Below are 14694 nucleotides of genomic sequence, written 5' to 3'. Positions count from 1 at the left end.
TCTTTGAGGTCCACCTGTGGTTCTCTGACCAGATGCTGCAGAGACCTCAGTGATTCCTGCCAAACCTGAGACAACAAGGCTGCTTTTGGGACCTCCAGAATCTGCTTCACATTACATCCACTACAGTCTAAAGCCCCTCAATACTCTAGAGCTTAAAGTGTTTAAAGACCCTTAAAGCGCCGTTTGACATCTGGATATAGTCCTTAATGCTTTAGGGTTGAATCTATCCAGAACAATGAGAGCAGTCTCACTGCTGAAAAATTGATTGAAAAGACGACATGATTTATGTCCAAAAACCGTTTACATTTGGTTGAAAAATGAAAGGTAAAAAGATGTAATTTTCATATCATGGAAAAGATGTTGAAAACTGGGTTTGGAGAGTTTTTTCAACATCTCTTTTTGGACAAAAGTGGAACAAAATCGGACCCAACTAACACAGCCCAACTTTCAACAACTATTTCTGGACTAAATCATGACTATGACGCACCAACAAGATTTATCCTTAAAACCAACATCTAAATGACGTCTAGAACAGCAGCTGTGCTTTTAATGTGTTCTTCAATCTTTAATGGATTGATTCAGGGTTAACGACATTTGCGCAACAAAATAAAATTAGTAGTTTAGGTAGTGTGTCCACCTGTAGTTCTGTCTGCTGTCAACACGTAATTTTTCTTCTACTTAGAGCAGGGGTGGGCAGTTCTTGTTCCTAAGGGCTGCTATCCTGCAACTATTAGATGTGCCTTTGGTTCAACAGACCTGAATCAAATAATGAGATGATTGAGAGGACTCTGGAGGAACTGCATACTCAGGAGGTAACTCAGCCATTTGATTCAGGTGTGTTGGATCAAGGATTAATCTAAAAGTTGCAGGATACCGGCACCCAGGAAATGGAACTGCCAACCCCTGATATATAGTATTATAAAAACAGGTCAGAACCTCTGATATACTTCTGAACCTTCTAATATGAGTTTTAAATGGTTTTACCATCGATCACGTGGCTATTCAACACTTCCCAAATGACATTCTTTAACTCCAATTTCTATGACCCTTTCAAAATAAAGCTACATTGTTTTTTTTTTTGTATGTCATCAGCCAAGAATCAGCTAAGGTTTCAGGAAGAGGACAATGGATCTTTAACAGTCTGGTTCTTGGGTTCAGTTTTCCCAGATGCCACAAGGTTCCTCTGTTCAACCATTAAGACAATATTTATTCATATCCCTGGCAGATTGAGATTCACAGTGTTTTATTCAGCCCTGACACTTCTCTGTTTTTGTTTTTTCTTTACAAACTGATAGTAAAATACCTTAATACCTTAAAAGATAATAGACTAATAGAAAATGAGTTTCCTGTCAGGATCTGGTTGTGGTTTGTGGACCCAATGCAATTGCAGGGAGACAGAGGTGAGCTTCTTGTAGATTTAACTAAGTGTTTTCAAAGAACTGAGGCAGGAATCCAAAAATCAAAACATGAAAATAAGTCAAAAAAACAAGAAAACATGGAGAAATCTGGGGAAAACAATCACGAGGAGGAAGACTCAGTGAGACGGAGTTGGAGGAAGTTAGACAAGGAACCAGCACTGAAGAACTGCACAGAGAGAGTATTTATGGAAGACTGAAACAAAGAGAGGGCTAACGAGCAGATTGGGAGCAGGTGTGAGCAGAGCAGAAAAGGAAAGGAGCAAGGGAAAAAGGAGAACACAAGAGGGCAGCAGAGGGCAACAAATAAAAACCTGGAAACTGAGAATAACCAGAAAACACAATAAAATAAGACTTAAAACACTAAAACTAGAAAACATGCAGCAAAGTAAAACTGAAATACTCAAAAGAAAACATAATAGAACCAAGACTGTGACATTTCCCTGTTGAAGTTACCTTTTAGTCAAATATTGGCAATCAATTAAAAAGGTTTTACCAATAAGTACCTTACCAATAAAGATATCAAAAGCATGATCTGTTTATCTTTGGTGATAAACTTCAAGTGTTGGAGATTGAGAGCACTCCTTGTCATCACCCTAGTCTTTAGTTCCCTCCACAGATTTAGTTTAGAGCTCCGGCTTTACCACTTCCAAAATATAATAGTGCTACCAGTCAGAGGAAATAAGTTGGTAAAAATTAACATATAAGCCTAAATATGCAAGAGGTGTAAAACCAAGTGTGCTAAACTGTAGAAACAAGTTTAGAGGTCATGGAAATATCCTGCAGGACTTCATCTGTAGATGATTGTGGAAAATAACCCCACAACCGAAGTGTGGAATGAAACGCCACTCAGAAAGGAAGAAGCCAATTACTGCAAGAGCAAAATAAAAGGAATATTTACAGTTAAGGTTGATTCTTCAGCCGTCAATCAGCAGGGAAGACAGTTGGTATGATGTGTCTGGTTCAAGTGAGATTTAAGGAATATTCGTTTTTGGATCGCTCCCCTGTTTCTAAACCATGTCCTTTTGGGCTTTTTTTCTTATTCACACATTAAGGCTCTAAAAAAAGGTTTTCCTTATTTAGTTATTATCTCAGTGATGTGCTGCTATCAGCAGCTTTCTGATTAACTTCCTTATCTAATATTTCCACTTCCTCAGAGTTTTATCTTTTCTCCACTAACTACCTGCTGCCAGATCTCTCGCCTATTATCTGATGCTGATGTGAATACTGGTGGAAATTAGCAGACGTCCTCCAGGATAAAATCAGCTTGGTCAGCTGGACTTTGGAACATTTTTTTTTATATTCTTGTGCAGAAGAAAACTGCAGAGGTAGAAAGTTCTTCTCATTAAAAGCATGTCTGTGTGAAATCCCATAAAAACATCCTGATCATAATATATGGTTGATAAGATGAATCCCAGTTTGTTCTTTTCTTTCCCCTCCAGTCAAATCTAAGTGTGTCTTAAATTCTATTAAAAGGACCTTTAGCTTTGCTTCTTTATGCAACATTTAAAACCCAAACAGACTAAGGCTCCTCAGGGATCATTGGACTATGTGTTGATTATTGGTCAAGTCAGAGTAGAAGTCTCAGCTGCCGACCTCATTTCAGTTTGCTCAGTAGAAACAATCTTAGTGACCTCACAGGGCTGCAGGGTAGTCTGACCTCGACCCCTGATGGTTAGGCCTCTGGGCCCCAAATCAACTCTGGATCTCATTATTGTTTCTGCAGCTGAATGAGAGCAGATCTCAGAGGAAAAAGCTGAACAATTCTGCTGGAAAGAAATAACTTAGTATCTGTAAAGATGCTGTATTACCAGCTTAGACCACGGAAACCAGGTGTCACAGCAGACATAATGCAGTTTCTCTGAGATCAGTTCAAAATCAGGAATGTTTCTACAAACCTCCCCTTTCTGAGCTCATGTTTGTGATTTCTCTATATTCAGCAGTCAGTTTAACAGGCTGACTGCTGAATATAGAGCTCAGGTTGGAACCTCCAATTTACCTCTAATTTACCCATGATTGTTTGCTTTGGTCTTTGTTTAACTTCAAGGTTTTTTATATTTTTATACCAACAGAGGTCAGATGTGGATTTATGTTCAGGTTTTGTTTACGTTTGCTACTTTGCTTTTCATCATTGTCCTGCCCCAGAACCAACATGTAGTTCTGAAGTGACGGCTGGACGCTCTGGTAGAGATAAACATTCACAGCTCCATCAGATATGGCAAGTCATCCATGTCTTCAGGAAGAATAATAGTCCCAGAGCATCACCCTACCCCCACCTTATTTCACCGTCTCAGACATATGTTAGTTTTTGGTTAAATATAACAGACATCTCCACTTAAAACCCCCACTTTTGTCTCTTCAGTCCACAGATTTCTGTCCTGTTCCACCTTTTTGTTTATTGTGAACCGAGCCATTGTGTTCTTTTGGGTCAGCATTGGTTCTGGGACTTTGAACTCTCCAATGAACATATTGAGGGGCAAGTGGAGAATGACCTTGAATGCAGGTGAGTCAATAAGATTATGTGGAGCGGCTTGAAATGATGGGGTTCTATATCTGCTGCAAGGAAGACTTCAGTAAGCCGGATAGAAATAACTACGTGTTGAAAAGTTGTGGAATTTTATTCACAACTTCCTTTTTGATGGATGATGTTCAGTGGACCGTTTCACTGCTTGGCATTAGTTTCCTTTTAACTCTCATCTGGTCTCTTTATTATGTCCTCCACCTGTGTATAAAATATATTATTAAAGACTGTAGTTATTAGATATAAATGGTATAAGGGCATCAAAGAATAAGTAGTGAAATTAATTAATAGTTAATTGATGTACAATTGGGGAAAGCTCAATATCAGACCTTCGAAAAACAGCCTACCAATCAAGAAAAATATTTTTTAATGATTTTGACCAAAGATTAATGGGCTTATCATAAATGTATTAGTTCCCTCCTGTTACATATTATGTCACTGTTACAGTTTATTACTGAAAAGAATATATATATATAATGGATGGATGGATGGATGGATGGATGGATGGATGGATGGATGGATGGATGGATGGATGGATGGATGGATGGATGGATGGATGGATGGATGGATGATGAATGGATGGATGGATAGATGATGGATGGATGGATGATGGATGGATGGATAGATGATGGATGGATGGATGGATGGATGAATGGATGATGGATGGATGGATATATGATGGATGGATGGATGGATGGATTGACGATGGATGGATGGATGGATGAATGGATGAATGGATGATAAATGGATGATGGATGGATGGATAGATGATGGATGGATGGATGGATGATGGATGGATGGATATATGATGGATGGATGGATGGATGGATGGATTGACGATGGATGGATGGATATATGATGGATGGATAGATGATGGATGGATGGATGGATGATGGATGGATGGATAGATGATGGATGGATGGATGGATGAATGGATGATGGATGGATGGATATATGATGGATGGATGGATGGATGGATGGATTGACGATGGATGGATGGATGGATGAATGGATGATGGATGGATGTATAGATGATGGATGGATGGATGGATGGATGGATAGATGATGGATGGATGGATGGATGAATGGATGATGGATGGATGGATATATGATGGATGGATGGATGGATGGATTGACGATGGATGGATGGATGGATGAATGGATGAATGGATGATAAATGGATGATGGATGGATGGATAGATGATGGATGGATGGATGGATGATGGATGGATGGATAGATGATGGATGGATGGATGAATGATAAATGGAAGAATGGATGATGGATAGATGGACAGATGATGGATGGATGGATGGATGATGGATGGATGGATGGATGAATTGACGATGGATGGATGGATGATGAATGGATGATGGATGGATGGATAGATGATGGATGGATGGATGGATGATGGATGGATGGATGGATAGATGATGGATGGATGGATGATAAATGGATGAATGGATGATGGATGGATGGACAGATGATGGATGGATGGATGGATGGATGGATAGATGGATGGATCGATGGATGGATGATGGATGGATGGATGGATAGATGATGGATGGATGGATGGATCGATGAATGAATGATGGATGGATGGATAGATGATGGATGGATGGATGGATGATGGATGGATGGATGGATGGATGAATGATAAATGGATGAATGGAAGATGGATGGATGGATGGATGGGTCGATGAATAGATGATGGATGGATGGATAGATGATGGATGGATGGATGGATGATGGATGGATGGATGAATGATAAATGGATGAATGGAAGATGGATGGATGGACAGATGATGGATAGATGGATGGATGGATGGATGATGGATGGATGGATGAATGATAAATGGATGAATGGATGTACAGATGATAGATGGATGGATGAATGATAAATGGATGAATGGATGATGGATGGATGGATGGATGGATGAATGATAAATAGATGAATGGATGATGGATGGATGGATGGATGGATGGATGGATGAATGATAAATGGATGGATAAATGATGGATGGATGGATGAATGATAAATGGATGAATGGATGATGGATGGCTGGATCGATGGATGAATGATAAATGGATGGATGGATGAATGATAAATGGATGGATAAATGATGGATGAATGATAAATGGATGAATGGATGATGGATGGATGGATGGATGATAAATGGATGAATGGATGATGGATGGATGGATGGATGGATGAATGGATGATGGATGGATGGATGAATGATAAATGGATGGGTGAATGGATGGATGGATGAATGGATGGATGGATGAATGGATGATGGATGGATGGATGGATGAATGATAAATGGATGGATGAATGGATGAATGATAAATGGATGGGTGAATGGATGATGTATGGATGGACAGATGATGAACGGATGGATGGATGATAAATGGATGAATGGATGATGGATGGATGGATGAATGGATGGATTGGTTTAGTGTCAGTCTGTGAGCTCCTCCCAGAAACAGACAGAACTATAAATGGAGATAAATGTTTCTGCAGGCGTCAAACAGTCAATCAGCAGAATGTTGGACAGATTTTAATATCCGTTTGTTTCTATTTGGGTCGATGGAGAAACAGAGACGTCGTCGTGAGGAGAAACGCTGATAAAAACTGATCTAAAAAACTGAAAATGAAGGCTGAGGCAGAGCAGCCGGTCGTCTCTCATCTCTTGTTTCAGATCTTAATTGTTTATTTACCCAGCTGAGAAACTCCGTTCCTGAGCTGGTTCAAAGCGGGACTCTGGGTGGAGGTCCCACGGCTAATTACCACATTTCTCCCCCAGATAAAGTCAGATTTCCTCCTCTTACTGCCCTGCAGGAATTTCTGCTGAATAAAACATCAACTTAAACAACAAGCATCCTTCACATCCAGCTGGACGCTCTGGATTGCATTTGAAAGCCTTTAGTGAAGGCTGAGAACCGGTCTTTTCTTTTTCACCACTTGCAACAACACCTCTTTTTTATCCTTTTTAGTTTTGACAAATTTAGTCTTTGTTGTTTGGAAAGGTTAATGCAGCAGAGACACATCTTCTCTTCTCTAATGGTCCAGGTTCTGCTGAAAGGCCCTGACCTTTTTATAAGAGCATCGATGTCTGTCTGCATTAGAGGGATATGTTCTTCTGCAGCTCGTGTTCATGTGTCCCATCAGACCACGATGACTGCAGCCTGTATGAACACAAACAGTCGGGCAGGCCTTTATTAGCACATGTGATAAGGAAAACTGCAGGTAGGAACTTTTTCTTCAGAATAAGGTTTTCTGTTGGGACAGAGGTCTGATGGTAAATCAGATTTAAGAAGACACATCAGCCAGGAGTCTGGAAAGGCTCAGACTCTCCAGTCCAAGACAGACTGGGCTAATTAAAGGGCTGGAGGTGGGCCCATAATGTAACTGCACAGGGCTGCATGTGCAACAGAGTGAGGACGCATTTTTTTTTTATTAGCTTCAGAAAAAACTATTTTTAATTTTAAGTTCCACAACAGGCTGTAGGAAGACATTTTCTTTAAGAAAAAGACATTTTTGCATCAGAGTTGTAGTTATCAGACTGTTTCTGCTGAGTCTGTTAGTCCCACCTTTAAGGTCAGGCTCTGGACCATCTGCTCATTTGCACATCTGCAACCAGAAATGCATCCAACTTGCCATTGATTGCACTTGCTAAAAACAGAACCACAAGACGTTTTCTTTCTCCCTAATTATAAAAAGTGCATAAAATGACATTGTGTAAAAGGTTAAAGAATGAATATTTCTGCTGTATCACTCATCTGTCCCTGATCTATCCAGGAAATTTGATCCCTGCCCCACTCCAGCATCCAAAGCTTTGGATTTTTAATTGAATTAAGTCAACTTCGATTTTTTTTGTTTGCATTAAATTTTACCGCTATAATATATGCTGCATAATCAAAAGAACGATATAATTAAAATACAGATAAACACGGAGCGATTATATTTGGCAGCACTGCTCTAGGATCAGACAAGCAATGATGTAAACAACAGTGGAAATATATCCATTATGTCAGCACAGTTACCATCAAACATTTACAGAATGTAGTTTTATATGATTTAATAAATTAAGGATAGAACTAAGCTCTTAGATTCTACTTTATTCATCTCTTTGGATTAATCTTTCGCTGAAATTCTGGTTCCAGTCGCTTATTTAGTACAAAGAGCTAAAGCAAGATGCCATTAAAGATTAAATAATACAACAAACAATATAAAAAGAGTGTATTTAGCACAAAAGAGCATAAGAAAATGTCCTGGATTATGTTTCCTTTAGATATAATAATATCTCCACAGTAGAGAGTTAAGGGAAGAGTTGGGGTGTGTTTTTGCACAGTAAGAGAGTAGAATATTGCACATGAGTGACAAACGGTGATGTTTTGCATTAGATGTCCAAGGAAGGGAAGGTTGACCCTTACCGCTCTTCCTATCACCTCCTCCTTCACCCCAGTGAGGAGTTGTAAAGGTTGATGGCTTGGGGAACAAAGGAGTTGAGCAGTATGTTGGTCCTGCATTTGGGGAGGAGTAATTTCTCACTAATCTCACTAATCAGGCTCCGATTGATGTGCTGTAATTATTACCGCAATCCTTCTAATAAAGATGCATGAGGTTCTCGGTTCAGAAGATTCCAAGTTTAACGTGCTCCAGCGCTGTCAAATGACCATGCAATCCAACACAGTTTTCTCCTCTAGTTCAAGACAATTTATTATCCAAAAACAAACTTAAATTTTCTTACTGCAGTATGACGTGACAGGCAGATAATATTTGCTAATTTCTTTCTTTTTATGCCACTCAAAAGAGAGCAATCAGCAGTATCTTACCTGAATCCAAGGCCTCAATAACCAACTCCAATATATTCCAGGTGCTGCACTCACCTGTCTATAATGAAGGGGGGGCAGAAACAGCATCAAATATGCAAAACAGCAAAAAATACAACTGAACAGTTCTTTTTTTTTTCAGAATTAAGTCAACTCATACTTCAAACCAAAATATTTCACGTTCATATATGTAATAAATCTGACAAAAAATCTGGTTATAAATGGGCCTACAGGCAGAGTTTCAACAATAAAAAATGTTTAACGGTTTAGCAGACAAGTTATTTTCTTTTTAAACAAGCTTTTTGTTGTAGGCAGCATATAAACATTGGAGCCATGAAGTGGAAACACCAACAGGAAGCTGCACTGGACAGGCAGAAACAATAAGACACTGATGGCGTTTCTCACCTCCCCTGTTGAAGAGGAGCAGCCCGCAGCATCATCACTTCAATCAGACGGAAACTTTAGGCAAACAGTATCTGAAAACTATTTACTGTATTGAGAAGATTCTTTAACTGTGACTCATAACCTTCTGATGATTCTGCAGGTTTATCCGTGTTCATTGTGTTTCCTGGAGGAGATTTGACAGCAATAAAAAAAAAAAAAAAAAAATACAGTTCCAGTTTGAAATGAAAATCTCACAGCCGAAAAATAATGGGAGCGCATAAGAGTTTGGGTTTTTCACTCTGGACTCACATTCTGGGTAAAAGGAGATTTAAAAAAAAAACAAGTTTAAGAAATGATGAGATGCTGCAGACATAAAAGGCTTTACTGTTAGTGACATCATCACACCATGAATCAAACCTTTTTGTAGAGGGAAATTCTTAAACCTAAAGTGTAACTGTGCAGAAATGCTAAAAGGATATAAATATTAAGATCCAGTGAGGTTAAAGTTTCTTTGACCAAATGTTACCTTTGAATAGAAAACCAGGCTGAGCTCTCTCTCCGTCCTGGAACCCAGAAGGGATTGATGGTCTCTGTGAGGAGTTCAGATCTGCCTCTGAAAGGAAGCCTCCTTTTTCAGGAGAACGTCTTTATACTCGGAAGAGCCCCTCGACCTCAGCTCCGCTGAATAGAGGAGATCCTCTCCAGCAAACCGGGATTCCCTCAGTCAAGATCTAAATATTCTGGTTGGAGGTTTATAGTTGGAACTAAGTTTACCATTTATTCCAGTTTTCTAGAAAAACCCCAGCTTTAAAAAAAAAAATATATAAATCCTTTAAGTCTTTGCAATCACATTCAAATCAGAGGTTTTAACATATTGCTTATTTCTTCATTTTAAGAATAAATGTGGTTAAACTTAACGTTAAGATTAACTTTAGATCCATTTAATCTCTAAACAAATGCACATGGAAGCAGCAACATTTTCCATAATGCCTCAGTGCACCATGACCCATAAAGCAACAAATACATTTAGGAGACGCTAATAATACTTTTTCATTTGATGGTCATACAGGTGCTGGTCATAAAATTAGAATATCATGAAAAAGTAGATTGATTTCAGTAATTCCATTTAAAAAGTGAAACTTGTATATTATATTCATACATTACATACAAACTCATATATTTCAGATGTTTATTTTGTTTAATTTTGATGATTACAAATGACAACAAATGAAAATCTCAAATTCATCATATCAGAAAATTAGAATATTACTGAAGACCAATAAAAACAAAGGATTTATAGAAATGTTGGCCAACTGAAAAGTATGAACATGAAAAGTATGAGCATGTACAGCACTCAGTATTTAGTTGGGCCTCCTTTGGCCTGTATTACTGCAGCAATGCGGCGTGGCATGGAGTCGATCAGTCTGTGGCACTGCTCAGGTGTTATGATAGCCCAGGTTGCTCTAATAGTGGCTTTTAGCTCTTCTGAATTGTTGGGTCTGGTGTATTGCATCTTCTTCTTCACAATACCCCATAGATTTTCTATGGGGTTAAGGTCAGGAGAGTTTGCTGGCCAATTAAGAACAGGGATACCATGGTCCTTCAACCAGGTACTGGTAGCTTTGGCACTGTGTGCAGGTGCCAAGTCCTGTTGGAAAATGAAATCTGCATCTCCAAAAAGTTGGTCAGCTGCAGGAAGCATGAAGTGCTCTAAAACTTCCTGGTATGTGGCTGCGTTGACCCTGGACCTCAGAAAACACAATGGACCAACACCAGCAGATGACATGGCACCCCAAACCATCACTGACTGTGGAAACTTTACACTGGACTTCAAGCAACGTGGATGAAGTGCCTCTCTTCTTTTCCTCCAGACTCTGGGACCTTGATTTCCAAAGGAAATGCAAAATTTACCTTCATCAGAGAACATGACTTTGGACCACTCACCAGCAGTCCAGTCCTGTTTCTCTTTAGCCCAGGCAAGACGCTTCTGACGCTGTCTGTGGTTCAAGAGTGGCTTGACACAAGGAATGCGACAGCAGAAACCCATGTCTTTCATACGTCTGTGTGTGGTGGTTCTTGAAGCACTCACTCCAGCTGCAGTCCACTCTTTGTGAATCTCCCCCACATTTTTGAATGGGTTTTGTTTCACAATCCTCTCCAGGGTGCGGTTATCTCTCTTGCTTGTACACTTTTTTCGACCACATCTTTTCCTTCCCTTCGCCTCTCTATTAATGTGCTTGGACACTGAGCTCTGTGAACAGCCAGCCTCTTTAGCGATGACCTTTTGTGTCTTGCCCTCCTTGTGCAAGGTGTCGATGGTCGTCTTTTGGACAACTGTCAAGTCAGCAGTCTTCCCCATGATTGTGTAGCCTATAGAACTAGACTGAAAGACCATTTAAAGGCTTTTGCAGGTGGTTTGAGTTAATTAGCTGATTAGAGTGTGGCACCAGGGGCCATCAATTTTGAACCTTTTCACAATATTCTAATTTTCTGATATGATGAATTTGAGATTTTCATTTGTTGTCATTTGTAATCATCAAAATTAAACAAAATAAACATCTGAAATATATGAGTTTGTATGTAATGTATGAATATAATATACAAGTTTCACTTTTTAAATGGAATTACTGAAATCAATCTACTTTTTCATGATATTCTAATTTTATGACCAGCACCTGTATTTATAAAAAATAAAATGGCAGATTTTTTTTTTATATTTGAAAGGTTATTTTCATATAATGCTAAAAATGAAGGTGAAAAACAGCACTTTGAGGCAGGATTCAGTAGGTTGGAGGGATGAAGGGGTGAATGCTCTGAGCGGAAGTCACCTGTTGATCTCACAGCTGCAGAGCTTTAACTCTTTTCAAGCACAGACCTCTGACAGTCTGTGGATGGGCTCTGTTCCACTAAAACCTCCTCTGTGGTTAAATATCTTGGAGCCTCTGCTGAACACGAACAATAGGGGGAGGAGTCTGGATGTGCAGGATCACACTAGTGACAGAAGTCGGGGGTCTTACTGGGGAGGCTCTTGTTCCTATGGTAACTAATGGGCCACACAGAGAGGGGTCATGCATGTAGTAGATGAGGTAAAGATGCTGCAGCTGATGCCCTGGGCAGAAAATCAGAGTAGCTGAGTGTTTATTCACAGGAGGATGTTGGTGTTCTGGATCTCAGCTGAGCATCATCTCCACCAACTCACTGACCTGCAATCGAAAAGGAGGATAGAGAAGATGAAGAGGCACATAGAAGGCAGGAAAAGACGAGGAAGAAGTCCTCTGCACAGATTGATGAGTGAGGTGTCTGTCAGGACACGTCTGCTGATTCAAACCAATTCCAGAGGCGACGAAAAGCCTCTCTGAAAGTGGAGAAGGCATCACAGCCGACCTCACACACCCAGCATGTCTGCTGTGCTGCAGGAACCTTCATCCTGCTGCCTCCTCTCCACTCACCACCTCCACCAGGAGCGGTAGGAGCAGCCCCATTTACTAACTGGGACATTTTATAGGCCACGCTGAAAAAACCCCAAAAGACTAGAAGTGAAAACAGGAGATGAGGATGCTGTTAGAGAGGAGTCCTAAACCACTGCAAACATCTCTGGTTACACCTGAGAGCCAGTTCAGCAGCAGGTCTGAGGCTGCTTCATCATCATCATCATCATCATCATCATCATCATCATCACCGCTGCTGTTCATCTAAAGCAGGGGTCACCAACCTTTTTAAGGCTGAGGGCTACTTCATGGCTACCGAGTCATAGGAAGGGCTACCAGTACTGACCTATGAACTAGAGGGATCAGTGTTCACCTACAGTAAATCTCATCCATAAAAACTAATTTTTATTCTTATTTTATTATTTTATTCATTTCTAATTTTCTTTTTAATATTGTCATTTTGAAACCACTGGAATATGATGAATTAGTTAACATGATGAAATAATACATAAATGATTAAAAAGAAGAGCAACAGAATAAAAAAAAATAAACTCAACCCACTGAGTGAGTTCTTCTGTTTTCAGAGGACGAAGAGGCCCCCCATGTGGTCCTTGAGGGCCCCTTGGTGCACGCGGGCACCGTGTTGGTGACCCCTAATCTAAAGCTTAACTCAGTTTACCAGTTTTACCTGATTATCTGTGGAAACTGAAAAAAAAAATTTAAGTTAAACTTTTGGCATTAGAAAAAATAGAATGACGAAATAAAAACTAGAGCAGCAACAACAGGATATATATGGACAACCAACAGTGCCACAATTTAGTAAAAAGGAATAAATTATACAACTGATTCAAAGGAAAGATCTGGCCTTTTGATCTATTTCATGCGAAAAGTAGTTTTTTTTTTTTTTTTTTTTTAGCCTTACCTGTTGAAGCCACTAGGTGGTGCTAACACAAAGAGAATCTAACATGCAGGTATTTTAAAATGAGCCACAATTGTTTGTGTTGTGCGGGAAAAATGTTATAAATATTGAGGTCAATTTTCATTCCATTAATATCTGATTATTTTTACTGCTTTTAGTTATATATTTAATAAATAACTATGATTATTAAGAAGAGATGCATGAAAAATCATGTATCTAATACATAATAGTGATAGCATATTAAAAGCTTTCATTTGACATTTCTGAGCAGTCATTTTTTAAAACAGGTAACTAAGATTTAAGCTAATACAGCTAATGCTTGAAAATAGTAGTAGTGATAAAATAAAAAAGCAAGGTAGAGATTTAATCAAATAACAAGTAATTGTAACGTAGAAACGATTACATTAGTTTGTAATTATGTGGATTATATTTTCTCGAAGTGCCATGTTTTACTGAGGGATTCTCCGTCATATAAAAAGAGTTGCGGATATCAGCTCAGTTTTTATTGTTTTTATAAAGAGCTGTTGTTCTCAATTCCCACATTTTAAAACTATAAAAGTATAAAGGAATTGTTTCATAGCCTTACTTTGTCATAAAATCTAGATTACATATAAACCGCAGAAAATCTCTGTGCAGATTAAGCTTCAAATTGCTGAGTCAAGATAGTGAAATCCTATACTACTTACATCTTGTAGACATCCCAGACAAGCAGTAAAGAGATGAAAAATAAGTAGAAAAATTTAACGAGACAAATTTCCTCAGCCGACAGTAAAGAGGCCAAACAGATGATGGTACCGAAAACACACCCCTGTGGAGCTCCGCAGTGAATTTTCAAAATATCCACAAAACTTAATCGGTTGAATTTCTTAGAGCAGCATGAAAAATGTTTGTGTTCTTTCCCTGGTAAGTCCAGGTTTCCTGTGATGGGTTTGAATTCTGGGCTCATGGGGCAACAAATGAAGGTTTGACATCTGAGTCCCATTTAGATGCTAAAAGAGACAAACTTCATTAATGACTGTTTAATGAAGAATCACCTTGAACTTGCAGGCATAGCAGCTGTGTGTTTAGCTCTGATAAACACCTTTACATGTTTCTGTTAAAACAATCCAACACTCTGAGCACAGCCTCAGCAATGCCCTGGTTTTCAGCTCTCCATCTTTCTCGCTCAGTCCACCTCTGAAGGCACATTAATC

This window comes from Cyprinodon tularosa, unplaced genomic scaffold (genome assembly GCF_016077235.1).
Source record: "Cyprinodon tularosa strain WSP-4 unplaced genomic scaffold, ASM1607723v1 ctg328, whole genome shotgun sequence".
In the NCBI taxonomy this organism is placed as follows: Eukaryota; Metazoa; Chordata; class Actinopteri; order Cyprinodontiformes; family Cyprinodontidae; genus Cyprinodon; species Cyprinodon tularosa.
This window is presented reverse-complemented; position numbering follows the sequence as displayed.